General features: G+C 44.2%; 1 long non-coding RNA gene across 1 annotated transcript in view; it reads right to left on the reverse strand.

The window, feature by feature from the left end:
* Window positions 1–1565: 1565 nt before the first annotated feature.
* Window positions 1566–14897, reverse strand: part of LOC144770426 (uncharacterized) — an 89233-nt gene continuing 75901 nt past the window's right edge. The window contains exon 3 of the long non-coding RNA XR_013598892.1: window positions 1566–1658. This is a non-coding gene — a long non-coding RNA (uncharacterized LOC144770426). The remainder of the gene's footprint in view (window positions 1659–14897) is intronic.

Here is a 14897-nt window from a genome sequence, read left to right on the forward strand (position 1 = left end):
TGGGCTTTCTGCCGCCTTAGGGGGGTGGCAGAATGCGGGCTATTTCCCCGAAATGCCCCCAAGGAGGGGGGGACGGAAAGACTGTAGCCATTTTATAGGGGTTGGGGGCAGTGGCATGCCCATTCTGGCAGTCCCCACCCGTATTTTTTAAAATACAACATAATCCCTAGCGCCTAGTTGGCTCTGTGCCCCCCGGGGCAATCGCACACTGTAGCAAACTGTTTTGTGGGGGGGAGGGGGAATTGGCATGCCCATTCTGGGTAGCCCCCACTCCAGAACTATAAAACAAGATTCCCTGGTGTCTAGGGTGCTTTCTGCCCCTCCGGGGGGGTGGGGCAGAAACACTAAATACGCCCATTTAAATATGGGGGGAGCAAAAACCCTTACCCAAGGGGCTGCACCTCCCTCCCTGGTCCCTAGTGGGTGGATCCCCAAAAAGTGATCCACTAGGATTTCCAATGATACCTCTCCCGTGTGTTTCGGTGCTCGGGGGCTGAGCACCAAGAGGCAGCATCCCCTGCCATATCAACAGAGTGACTTATGCCCACCAAACTCTAAATCAGCCCTTCAGTGTCTTCATCTTGCTTTTCCTTCTTCATTATGTATATACACTGTAGTGACTGGTTCCAGATGGAGAGAAACATAAACCTGTTTCTGCTGTTAGTACTGCAGCCAATCCACAAAATACTTTATGTGCAAATTTCCCCTAAATCCGCTCCTTGTGCAAACCCTAAGTTGTACTCCTCTCTTCAGCCATTGGTCACTTGGGAATAGTAGTACCCTATACTGTGTCTGGATGATTTATATTCCTTTCCCGTTTAAATCGATGTAAACTGAGTCCTGAACAGCTAGAGGCAGCAGAGCTCTGTCCAGAAATAATGGAGTTCATATTTATCATCACCTGTCCTATATGACATGTCCTGATGATTCCTTTCAACTCTGACATTTATTTTCTCCCTTAATCAACATCAGCCATTGGTCACTCGTGAATCAGATTTCCACTAAATCTGCACCTTGTGCAAACCCTTAGTCGTACTCCTCTCTTCAGCCATTGGTCACTTGGGAATAGTAGTACCCTATACTGTGTCTGGATAATTTATATTCCTTTCCCGTTTAAATCGATGTAAACTGAGTCCTGAACAGCTAGAGGCAGCAGAGCTCTGTCCAGAAATAATGGAGTTCATATTTATCATCACCTGTCCTATATGACATGTCCTGATGATTCCTTTCAACTCTGACATTTATTTTCTCCCTTAATATAGAAGAAGTGAAAATACATTTGGAGCTCAGCTAATGTGTACAACTCAACAACAGGGTGCAAAGCCGACAATGTGACACCTGAACTATATTTTATTTAGTTATATAGGATCAAGCTCAAGCAACGCGACTGTCACTGAAATACATTTGGTTCCACTATCAATAAGAAAATACCAAAAGTGAAATCCCTTGCATGAGATGCGGTATGTGGATCTTTGAAATCTACAGCACTAAGGTGCTAAATTGTAACAAAAATCTAAATCTTAATCTATACAGATGTCATATTCATTTATTTCTGCATGCCTTACCTCATGCCAGTCTTTCCTTTCCCAAAAGTGTTATATCGCGGTCCCTTTCTGCATCCATGACACCGAGGAAAGAATTTTGCATATTTTGGAACACTGCAAGAAGAAAAGGGTCATGTTATGGTTGTAGTGTTAGACAAGCCTTTGATATATAGATGACAGCGAGTATTTCAGTTACATTTATAACGTAATCTTTGTAAAATATCCTTGATTGCATTATAGTTTTGTCTCATAGAGGTTCTAAATAGGTGGCAGCCCCAAAATGGTTCCCATAGAAAATGATTGTATCACTAACCGGTAATCTTCGTTATCCTGAGCCCTAGTCTTATCCATAGCAGCCCTGGCCATATGAGGAGGCCTCACTCCCTGAGACAGTGAAACAAGCACTTTTTGAGTATGTTCCTTTTATTTCTATTACTATACCCTATGTCCTCCCACCCCCTTCTATCAACATCCTGCAATAACCCAGGTAATTCAGGTACCGAAGACGGTAGGGAGTGACGAGGACTGTGAAAGGGGAAGACTGGAGCTCAGAGTAAAGATTACTGGTAAGTAACAGAATGATTACCCTGTCACTTGACTTCCGTGTCCTGTCATAAACACATGAGGGCATAAGCAAGTTTACATTTTCTGCAGACACCCAAAAAATAGACATACTACACTTTTCTTGTAATATGCTAGTGTTTATTAAAATAAATACTCCTTTTTTAAATCAACCAGCAACAGTTTTCAAAACATCAGAACCCAAAAATATACTATTTTTACAGACATCCAAATGATAATATGTTTGGAAACAATTATAGGAACTAGACCATGTGGCTCATCTACAAACTTCTTCCAGAAAAACTCTATTTGCCTCTGCCCATGAAGTAGGCAAATCCTAGTAGATTCACCTTGGATGTTTCCTGTGATAGGCTCACTCTGATAGATATTCCTGAGCAACAACCTGACATACCAATCTTCTCGACGTCGCTGTTGATGGATTTTTCTGTTTGTTTGTTGGAACATAGGACACAAATAGCGATTCCGAAGTTTTTAAGTCATTTGCCATGTCCAAAGATCTCAAAAGTGCCTTTCTTACATACAAACCTAACGTAATATTAAAGACAACACCCATTTAAAAGCAAGACAACTCTTTTTGGATTCAGAAGTAGACTCACTCTAAAAATTCAGAAGAAACAAAATAAAAACCAATGGTCCTTACTCGTCTAATCAATTTTCTTATTTTACTGATATTAAAAAGCAAAATGTTGCTGTTTAACATGCAATAAAAGCTGATTCTAGCTTGAAAGGAGGACACAGAATTCTAGTTTTTGAAGATTTTGAAATATCTCTCCAGGGATCCCTGAACCCTTCTGATAGGTGACTATTGAACTCTTATAGTGGCAAAAGCAAAACTCTTTTGAAATCCTTCTTTTATAAATTCTAGGATTTGAAAAGGGTTAAGAGATATGGCTACTTAATCCTTAATCCAATGTTTTGTGTATGAAGCAAGAGAAGAAGGATCTCTAGAATCTTGGATGCAAATAACTACTGCTCTGGAACATCCTAATTGTTGGAGAATGGCATTCCACTCCCAGGACAGTAGTTAAGGTTGTCCCAAGTTTTCAGAATCAACTGTATAAAGTTGAGGGTTGATGATTGCAGCAGGAAATGAAGAAAAGTGCTTTGCTGAGATGGTGTGGACAGAAGCTGGCAAATAGAATCACTGTCACCCCCTTCTCTTGAATCTTATGAAGCACCTTGGGAGAAGGTGAATGGGAAGAAATGCATATACGAGTCCCTCTGCCTGTTGAAGCACAAGAGAATACATCCTGCAAGCCTGTGGGGACCAAGGTTGTATGCAGAACTGAGGAAGGTGAGCATTCGTTGGAGACACAAGCAGATTCAGCCACAGTTGGCGAAGAACTGCTTGGTCTGTTGGAATAATTTTTTCTCCAGTGAAAACCTACAGAGAATTTTATGTTGCTGGATGGAAATTTATTTTTTCCAGAATGTACATTGCTTTCACGAATACCAAGTGGCATTCAGACAATGAGCAAAGGGACCTGGATACGCCAAGGACCTGACATTTGTTCTCCCTTGTCAGTTCACATAGCCTTGGATTACCTGGTTTTTTGTGCAGACCATCATTGATTTTCCTTCCACCTGATAAACAAAACCTTACAGTGCTTTTAAGATTGCAGAAAGTTCTTTCCAATTAGATGACTGCAGGGTCTCTGATGGGACCAGCTTCCCTTCCGCTCCATTCAACTCATAGTACCACCCCACCCCACTAACATGCACCTATATTTAATACTAAAGGTTATGGAGAGAACATTGGAACCCCTCTCAGTAGATTCTCTACAACTAACCAGCACTCTATTTGTCGAGATTTTTTTTCAAATATTGGTGTCCCCCTAACCCTCTGGCCCTCCGCTATGGCGCCTGGGGGGAACCTGTGGTGCCCCCCTAAACATCCCTACACCGCGTGTGTTTAAAAACATCAATGTTTAAGTTTTGGCTTATGCTGTGGGTCCTTTCCGCCCGCTGCACAAGCAGCAAATGTAAAATGGATATTTCCGACCATCCATAGGGCGGTCACATCCAAACACAGCGTCTGAAATCACCGAACTATGGTCGGGCGGTTCCATTCCGCTGTGATGCCGGTCGAATGCTTGTCCGACCAACATCCTTATTAGGCCTCTAGTGCCTACTAAAGAGAAATGAAAGCATGAGATTAAAAGTGCTTGTATGAAATATGTTGTATTACAAATATGCATCTAGGAAGCATGTTCAAATGATTACTTTGAGCGTTTGCAACAACTATACAGGCCAGCTCCAATCTATTTATTTTTGTGGGGTGGGATTTTAGATTTACTTGGAAAAAGAAATAACACCTAAAGTTAACTGGCATTCCGACATGAAGGATTATTATATGGTGTTAGTTTTCATAGATCTGGATTTGTGGATTAATCTAGTATTTCAAATGTTCAAGGAGGCCAAACACCTTAGGGGGTAATTTTGACTTTATGGACTGTACATAGAGGCTGTCAGGTGGTGGATGCCCAGTCTCTGCCATTTCTTCGGCAATCCACCAGTGTTATTTTGAAGGACTGCTGCAATAGTGGCTCAGTTCTGAATGTGCTGCTTCCACTGACACATGCAAAAACAACAGTTGATGGACAGAATGCAGAACAATGTCATACATTCACCCCAGTACAGAGATCTGGGCTTAAATCCATCGTTTTTTTGCTCACCATGCCATTCCAGTTTGAACCCAGCCATATGCAAATTGGTCTTGCCCCGGTACCTCAAGGGAACAGTCCAGTCCGAACTGTCAAGCCAGGGCCTCCCTGGACTGTAAACAAGCATCCTAGGACTGGTTTCGGGTTTCACCCCTCTTTAGCCAGGATAGCTTGATTCAAGAGGCATGGATAACACGGGACCCAAGTCTGGGCATACCCGTCCCACTCAGGGTGACAAATGCAAAAACAACAGTTGATGGACAGAATGCAGAACAATGTCATATATTCACCCCAGTATAGAGATCTGGGCCTAAATCCATCGTTTTTTTGCTCACCATGCCATTCCAGTTTGAACCCAGCCATATGAAAATCAGTCTTGACCCTGTGCCTCATGGTAACAGTCCAGGACGAACTGCCAAGCCAGGTTCTCCCTGGACTGGAAACAAGCATCCTAGGACCGGTTTCAGGGTTTCACCCCTCTTCAGCCAGGATAGCTTGATTCCAGTGGCATGGAGATCACAGGACCCACTTCAGCGCAAACCCGTCCCACTCGGGGTGACAAATGCAAAAACAATAGTTGATGGACAGAATGCAGAACAATGTCATACATTCATCTCAGTACAGTGATCTGGGCCTAAATCCATCGTTTTTTTGCTCACCGTGCCGTTCGAGTTTGAACCCAGCCATATGCAAATCAGTCTTGACCCTGTGCCTCAGGGGGAACAGTCCAGCCCGAACTGCCAAGCCAGGTCATCCCTGGACTGGAAACAAGCATCCTAAGACCGGTTTCGGGTAGGGAAAATGCTATTCGCACTGATTGCACAGTGCCAGATGCTTGTCCGCACTGTGCAATTATCGCAAATGGAAACTTGCACAGTGCAAGCGGCCATTTTCTGCTGCTCGAGTAGATTTGTACTCGAGCGGCAGCTTTCTCAACACGGACTGGTAGTTTCTCATCGCGAGTGGTCGCGAGCATACGCGACTACTCGTAATGAGTAACCTGATCTCCCCGTGTTGAGAATCTCGCCGGGAGGTTTTTTTCCACACTCGCGATCAGAAACTTGATGTTGCTGATCGCGAATGAGGAAAATGTCTCGCCGGGATGTTGATTTTGCCCGCTTGTGGTCGCCAACTTGACATTGAGGACCGCGAGCAAGCAAAAAATGCCCGCTACACTGCTCATTTTTGCACTGTGCTACATGCAATTCACGTAGTGTGTAGTAGCGCAAACCACTCACACTCTGCAAGCGTAGCGTAGCCCAACGCCCAGGGTTATTTATAAATGAGGTGGATGAACCACAGTTTAGCAGCACAGGAGCTCTGCTATTTAATGAGGGAGCTCACATTTCACCAAACTTTAAATGCACCTCTTACTCAATTTACCAGTATGTTACACGATTCCTCTGAATTTACATTTTCTTAATTAGATTATACCCAGTTGTGGGATAATCTGGCATTTTCAGTGGCATTTCAATAAGTAAACAGTGATGAAACATTTTTAAGTCCACTGTAAGGTTTGGGTTTCATTGGCATATGCTTCCAAAACTGGTTTTGCTATTCTTGTGAAAAATGCCCAATGAACTAGACGTATTTAGTGGTAAAGAATACAATTAGAAATGTTTATTTATTTATTAAAAACATATATGCACATAGGTATTAGGGCTGAAAAAAGAAACTGTGCCAGGGAAGGATTTTAGTAAAACAGTAGGGTTTTTATCTTCCTGTAAAAATCTGACGGCAGAGATGCAGAGGTTGCCCGTTCTAGAAATGTTCACTTTTTCTTACCTCTTAGGAATAAAATGGGAGCTCGAAGCCGACAATGGGTATCCAATCTAGCAGTCCTCTGTTTATGTGTGTATTAAACCCCATTTGTCAGAAAGACGCATCCATCAAGTACAAAGAACTGGGGTATCATGCACAGGGCCTGGATTGTAAGGATGCATAAACGTCAACCAATGAAAGTTAGGCCAAGCCACTCGCTGTGCCACTTGATTCAAGCTATGTTTACTATGTTCACCTCAAGTGGTCAGGTTATGATTAGACGTGGGCCCCTTGCTCAATGTGCCATTTGATTGAAGCTTGTCTGGCAGATGAGGGGAGATTCCGTGAAAAGAGGTCCCAGCATGCTTGTTTCTGTTGCAGGGAGCACCTGGCCTGGCAGTGCCGACTGGACTGTTCCTACATGGAGCTGGGTCAAGACTGATTTCCATATGGCTCAGTCCAAAATGGGGAGGCATGGTGAGCAAAAGACCAATGGATTTAACTAACATCACTTGACTTGTGGATGAGTGATTGAAAAGTTTCAGCACTCCGTCCATCATGTTGTGTTTGCGAATTTCACTCACTGTACATAAAATGACAAGCTCAAAGTCAGAGTGTTGCAGGGAGACTGCATAGATAGAAAGGCTGGTAGACAAATCTAACTGCGATAGTAATTATCATGCACAAATGGAAATTACCTGAAGTTTAATCAAGAAGTTCATATACAATATGACAATTGTGTCTTTCAAAGCAACTTTCGGTGAGATGCCATTAATAAATAAATAAATAATTGCCAAAGTTTTGTCCAGAAGCCTGAGCAATCAAAGATTCCCACTGCCAAGGCTGGATAGTCTTAATTACACCGTATGCCTCTTTAATCACCAGACACTCTGGGGCTGGTTAAGATGCGGCAAGGCTCCGACCTACAATTGGCGCCTTTACGAGCCGCATCATAATGGGCAATTCAGTCTCCTCTCCGGCCGCCTCATTAAGATGGAGGCAATCAGAAACAAAACCGGGCGGTCATCCCTGCTAGCTTCTAACAGGCTCTGAGGGACCATCTGTTGGGCTGAATACACAAAGTAATCTCAAGGGCAGGTTTTTCCGCCCTTGAGTTTACAATGACGCTTTATGACATGGTTTCCATGATGACCTGTCCAAAATGGAAACCATGTTGGATAGTGTCTTTGGGCGCACCCAGCAGGGCCACCTTGGGTATATGGCCTCCTTTTGGAGGCCCAGTTGATCCCTGCACCTTGTTTATTTATTTTATTTTAATTTCTTATATAGCGCTGGAATCAATCCCGTAAGGGTATCTCCGCGCTTTGCCAGCCATAGGATCATCAGGTAGTGTGACACAGGAGTTAAGAGGACAGGAATGCTTCTTGATAAAGAAGGGTCTTTAATGTCTTTCTAAAAGACAGGTGGTTGGTGGTCATTCTTACATCGGTGGGGAGCTTGTTCCATAAGGCAGGTCCAACCGAGGAGAAAGCACGGTCTCCTTGTCTGGATTTCTTTGTAGCAGGGGGTTTGAGGAGGGCTTGATTGCTTGAACGGAGAGACCTGCTAGGCTGATACAGCTCAAGAGATTGTGACAGGTATTTAGGGCTTGCTCCGTATAGGCACTTGTGGACCGTACAGCATATCTTAAAGTTGATGCGCTGTCGTATGGGGAGCCAATGTAGCTCTTCCAGCAAGGGCCTAGAGGGAGTTCTGGCCGGTACACTCATGACCAATCTTGCCGCTGTATTCTGGACTACCTGCAAACGACCTACTGCATCTGCATTTGCTAATGTCAGCAGGCCGTTGCAGTAGTCCAGGCGGCTGGTGACCAAGGCCTGTACAAGTGTCTTCCTATAGGTGGCAGGGAGATACGGGAAGACACGTCTAAGAAGGCCGATGGTGTGGAAACACAGCCCTGCGATATAATTGGTGTATTCCTTTAAGGTCAGTTTTTGGTCCAACTTCACCCCTAGATTCTTAACATGAGGTTTGGATGTGGGTACTGGGCCCAAATCTAATGGCCACCAGTCTGGGGACCAGAGGAGACTCGCCTTGCCAAAGAGCATAACCTCTGTTTTCCCCACATTGCATTGGAGGCAATTCACAGCCATCCAATGTGACACTGCCCTCATACCCTCAGCAAAGTTCTCCTTGACTTTAGGGCCAAGGGAGCTGAAAGGGTAGAGGAGCTGGGTGTCATCAGCGTAGGAGACTGGTATGAACCCATACTTCCGCACAATCTCAGCAAGGGGGGCCACATATACATTAAACAATGTGGGGCTAAGGCATGAGCCCTGTGGCACCCCCTTCGTGAGCACCCTTGAGATGGAACGAAAGGGGCCCAAGCTGATAGATTGTGATCTCCCGGAGAGAAAGCTCTCCAACCATGATAAAGCTAAGCCTCCAATTCCTACTCCCTGCAAACGGCTGAGAAGGATATTATGGGACACGGTATCAAAGGCTGCGGACAGGTCCAACAGCACTAGGATCATGGAACCGCCTCTATCCTGTGACATTTTGATCTTATCTGTCACAGAGAGAAGGGCTGATTCAGTGCTGTGGTTGGGCCTGAACCCAGATTGAGAATGGTCCAGGCCCCCTGTCGCCTCGATAAAGCTGGAGATGATGGTATTAACGTGTTTCTCTGCCAGTTTGCTGATGAAAGGGAGGAGAGAAATTGGGCGAAGGCTGGAGAGTTCTGACCAGGGCAAGGTGGAATTTTTGCGTATAGGGTTCACTACCGCTTCCTTCCAGGATTGTGGGAGTTGTCCCTCGGCAAAGGAGAGGTTCAGCAATTTCTGAATGGAGGGTCCTAATATCTCGCTCAGAGGGGAGATTAATTTAGCTGGTATCAGGTCAGTAGGAGAGCCGGTCTTCATTTGATTGATAAGTGCAGTCAGATCTTTGATGGTTATATCAGGGATTACATGAAGGGTTTTCCCAGAAGTCACCATTGGGGAGACTTCAGGGACCTCGACATCCAAGGGACCTGAGACTGAGATAATTTTCTTGTATATCCCTTCTATTTTATCCTCGAAGAACTTAGATATTTCATTACAAAGATCTTGAGTGAAAGTATCTGGGCTCTCACACATCACAGGATTAGTGAAGGTCTGTATGATTTTAAATAGTTCTCTTGTAGAGTTGACCGCCTCTGCAATTTGGGAGGTGAGGCTTATTTTCCTTGCTTTTTTTATATTTTTATAGTAAGTGGTCATAGCCGATTCTTATCTTCCCCATTGCCTGTCCGCCTCCAAAGTTTCTCCAACTTTCTACATCCCTGCTTTTCTATTTTAGGGGCCTCAGTATACCATGCTTCCCTTTTAGCTATGGTAGATTTTTTTACATTTTTCTGGGGAGCCAGGATGTCAATGGCTACCGTCAGTGTGGAGTTGAACTTTGAAAGAGCAGTCTCGATGTTATCTGAGTTTGAGAATATCGGCTGTTTCCAGGTTTGTGTGAACCTGGCAGGGGTGACTTTATGCCATGGTCTGCGTTTAGTGGACTGCGTGAAGGGGTGATTTGTGGGATTAGGTAAATGTAGCAAGGAGAAATCTACCATTTTATGATCAGACCAATAAATGTATTTAGGGGGGTGACAGTGAACATTGGAATGGGAGGTAAAAATCAAATCCAGGGTGTGACCACCTGAGTGAGTGGGTCCACTATTTCGGAGATGCAGACCTAAAAGTGCAAGATCTGTCAAGAATACATTCGTATCAAAGTGATCAGCAATATCGGTGTGAAAATTAAAATCTCCAAGTAAAATAAAATTTCCGTTAACTTTCATGTAGGGGGCTAACAGTTCAGTAAGGGCAAGGGAGAACCCAGCGTTGGGTCCAGGCGGGCGATAGACTAATGCTCCTTTCCAGTGTACTTTAGGGCTGATTTTTAGATGAAAGATCATCACTTCCATGGTAGGTAGCATCACTTGTTCTAAAATTCTAATATTCAATGCATCTCTATATATTATGGCAGTCCCGCCTCCTACCTTCTCAGGGCGGTCTTGACGAAGGATTTTATATCCCATAGGTATCCCTAAGGTGATAGTGGGGATAGTATGGGGTTTCAGCCATGTTTCAGTCAAGAAACATATCTCAGGCTGAATGCTATGAATAGTGTCCCATAATTGCATATGATGTTTAGGGAGTGACCTAACATTTAACAGAAAGCTTTTCCAGCCTCCCTGGGTGTGTATACTGTCTCTGGGGTGTCCAACAATGATGTTGGAGTGAGTAGCTTGGAATCCGCACTTAATGCAGGAAAAAGGACCCTCGGGACATATTGGCGTTCTATTAGTGCAACTATGTTTCCCCTGGGGTTGTAGCGCCAGAAGAGCATGAGGTGAATACCTGATACAAGGGGCGGTCATAGAGCAGTCCATAGTAACAAGGGGCAGAGTGGTTGGCCCCTGGCCCCGTCCAGTCGCGGACGGGCGCAGACGGGCCACTCTTTGGCTAGTCTTCGGCGTTGTCTTCGGCTCTCCTGCGCGCGATCGCTGCGCGCTCAGGAGGGGGCGAGTGGCAGGCAGCTTGAGGTGCTTGCCACGGGGTGCAAGTATGAACCGCACCTCCCATTTTACTATGGGCGAGTGCATTGCGGCCAGTGTTCGGTTGCATTGTTTTGGGGCAGGCGGCACAGCCGGCCGGGTCTTGATCTGTCCCATAACCGATGCGGTGTCGGGCGGAAGTGATTCTGCCCAACATTGTAATGACCCCCTCTGTGTTTTTATCTCAGTCTTGCAGGTTCTTTCTTCCTTTGTAACTGTTCTTCTGTCTCTCTTCCTCCTCCTTTTGTCTTTTTCGCTCTGCTGATCTAGGTCAATGTTTGCTGAGGAAAAATAAGTGACAGTCCCCAAAAAGGAATGCTGGTAGGCCCACCCTGCAACCACTGGCTCAAATTAAGAACTGACTGTTGCCACAATCGAATTTATATACTGTCTCACGTTGATTTACAATACCATCTTGTACTGTCATTACTGGTACATGTTGAATATGAATGACGTAGAAGTTCGAACATTCATCACTAGAAATAGGATATCCCTTTTATAAGTGAAACTGAAATGCTTTTGAACACCTATGACTAAAAAACACATACATTAAACTATGGATTTGTTTCACTTTAATAACTTATAATATTACTTAACATGTTGTGTCTGGAAGACATGGGCTGGATAAAACCTAGATAAATTATGTCTGGACATATGATTGCTTTTACACAGTTATAGTGATAATATAGATGTTAACTTAAAGTACTAATAATCTTAATATATATAATATAAGTGGAAAAAATAAAAACATTTGCATTGTTCATAATTTTGGTACATCATGGGAAAAACAAAATAACCTCACTTAAGATTTATCTAGAAAGGGTTCATGCACATTGGCCAAAGGAGGAGACACTGACAGGGGAGACCCTGTTCCTATGAATTGCAGAGAGGTATTTAGTAGTAAGTGGGAATGCAAATCTTTGCGAGAGGACCATGCCCCTCTGTACTAGAGGTAACTTAAAGATAAGGGAACTGCACACATTTCATAACCAATGGTCCTACTCTGAAGGTTCTGACCAATGAGTTCTGGTGGGTGGTACAGTGCATAGAGTAGTTAGAGTGAGGCCTAAGCCCACATTTTTGGCTCAGTATTCATGTACTCATTAAGCACACGCATGCATCATGCACAGTGAGAACTTATTGTTGAGTGTTGGCACTGAAGGATGTGAGTTTGGCCACGCTCTAGGCCCAGTGCACAAAGGGCCTCCATACTCGTGGCTGGGGTCCCACGCTCATGGCATACTGTAGTTGCCTATTTCTGAGGGACCGTACCGAGTGTAGGGCCCCGCCATGCCTGCGGGGCCTCTACCATGAGTGTGGAGGTCCTTTGTGAACTGGGCCCTCTGTATCCAATACTTGCTAGAATCATAGCACTTGGCACTGGATGTTTCCAATGGACATGGCTTGTACCCTTTTTCTTATTTTTATGGCCAAAGACAAATGCCCATTGGGTACAGGGTATGGAACAAATATCCATAGATTGAAGCTAAAGGCTGTGCACCTGGCACTCTGAGAACAATGATACATGGCCATGACCTGCAGGCAGGCAGACTGGGTGTAGGGCTTTGTTGAAGGTCACATACAAAGCGCTGTGGGTATGACCAGATTTATCCCCGCTCCGGCGAACATCCTGGAGAATTTCCTCAATGTTGAGCTGATGAAACACATTGAATTCCAGGAAATCCTTGACAGTTTTTCATGATGGTCATAGCACAGAAACCTCCCTAATCGCAGCCACCCACTGTATCGGCAAGCAGGTTGACCAAGGGGGTTCTGCGGTGCTGATTTTGCTCGACATTTCAGCGGCATTCGATACCATCTCCCCAATGTGCATGATCCAGCAACTTCGGGTAAGCAAGAGTTGCTGGAAGGGCCCTTCAGTTTCCCCACTCTTTCATAACTGGCAGAACTCACATAGTCAGCTGTGGAGTCCCCCAGGGATCCTCGCTTAGCCCAACTATCTTTAACCTTTATGTCACTCTTCTTTTGGAGTTGGTGAGAAATCGTTCGGTTTCCAGGTGCTCTCCTACGCAGAAGACACACAAATCATTGATTCCACAACAAATGATTTGCAATCAATTGCCCTAAAATGTAATCATGTATGTCCAGCATGGGGTGGGGGGCTAAAGGGTGCAAAGCAAAATGGCCGCTCTTTAGAGCTGCTCCGCCGGCCGAGATATAAATCCGACATTTAACCTCGCCATCCCACCCCACACCCTGCTGAAACTGCCAAGTATGTTACCCTCAGGGCCTGCTAACTGACCTGGTCGGGTGCTGTGGACCAGTACATCGCCGCAACAAGGATTACAATGCTGAGGGGCCAATAATAGAGGGGCCCCCTGCAACCAATAAGGGCAGATGTCAGGGGAAAATGACACTACTGCACGAGAGAAGTCCACCCATGCGAATTAAACAATGGCTCATAAAGAGTCCACTTATTTTACATTACAACATGGAGCTCACCACAGGGCGACATAGAGGTCACAAAGTAACATGGATTACCGATATTGATATAAGAAAAGTCTTCATTTCCTTTTTCACATTATTTAATTTGTATATTTTTTATTCAAAACATTAGATTACATAAAACATCAATAAATAGTTACACACACATTACATAAATAGATACACATCATACCGACCCCCCACCTCAACCTCTCAAAAACACACTCTACTCATTAAGTCACACACAGACATCCACAGATATACCATACTAAATACACATTCCTCAAAGAGTGACACAAGGAGGGGACCCTGCAGGACCTTCGTGGCACACCGCCAGGAAGCCCAGATCGATAAGGCAGGATCCAGAATTCGAATAACGCCAACGCGCGTTTCAGTGCAAGGCCCAGATCAACGGGCGCACCTTTGTCAGGGCTTTCACGCCGAGGGAGAGGGGAAGACACGACACATATAAGATACACCAGTGACCAATCTATTATGAAAAGAAATAAAATTTAGATTTAACAGTCAAAATCTAAAGTTTACTGGTTTACAGTTTCTAAACTCAATAGAACCAATACACAGTGGAGAAAAACGATTTTTATAGTTAATGCACTTTCATTTGATCAAATTAAATAGTCATGTACAGATCAACCAATATCATTTTGCTTTGAAAAATCTCCACCCATACCAGGTGAGCTCCAATGTTGAGAATAATATAGTGAATGAACAATAATTATAAATCAAAACCACCAGAATTAATCTGCAGAAATCCCTAGATGCAAGAACAATCAAACTTCACATTTCATCACATAAAGAACAGGACAGCAGACTTTCCATGTACATTCTATCAAGGTCATATGGCTACCCCTAGAGAGATGGTCTCCTCCTTCATTAGCCGGGTAGCAATTCAGGTTTTTATTTAAATATACACTCTGTTCCTCTGGGGGCTCTACTATTTACACACTGCTGTAGCCCCCCCAAACAGGTTCGAATTAAAGGGTCCCCAATTTTTACCTCAGCCACAATTAGTGGATCCAAGGGGTCACAGTTAGGAGAGTCACTGGTCCAACCAGGTAGATAGACATCCACTCGAAATCTGAATGGAATTAAAAATATAATTAGAAATGGAAATATTTCAGTCAAATGTCACAGCTTTCAAGGGGCTCAACTCAAACGCATGGCCATCCGCACCCAACATATCGTCAGCGGCTTACCCGCTAATAATATTAATTCCTCTAACGATCTTGAATTATTCCTGCTTCAAACGATCCTTGATACGTACATCTAAATAGAAGAGTACATCAATGAGTCGTGCATATCGATCCACAAGTGTCCAAAGATCTGAAGACA

This window comes from Lissotriton helveticus, chromosome 1_1, assembly GCF_964261635.1.
Source record: "Lissotriton helveticus chromosome 1_1, aLisHel1.1, whole genome shotgun sequence".
NCBI classification, from domain to species: Eukaryota; Metazoa; Chordata; class Amphibia; order Caudata; family Salamandridae; genus Lissotriton; species Lissotriton helveticus.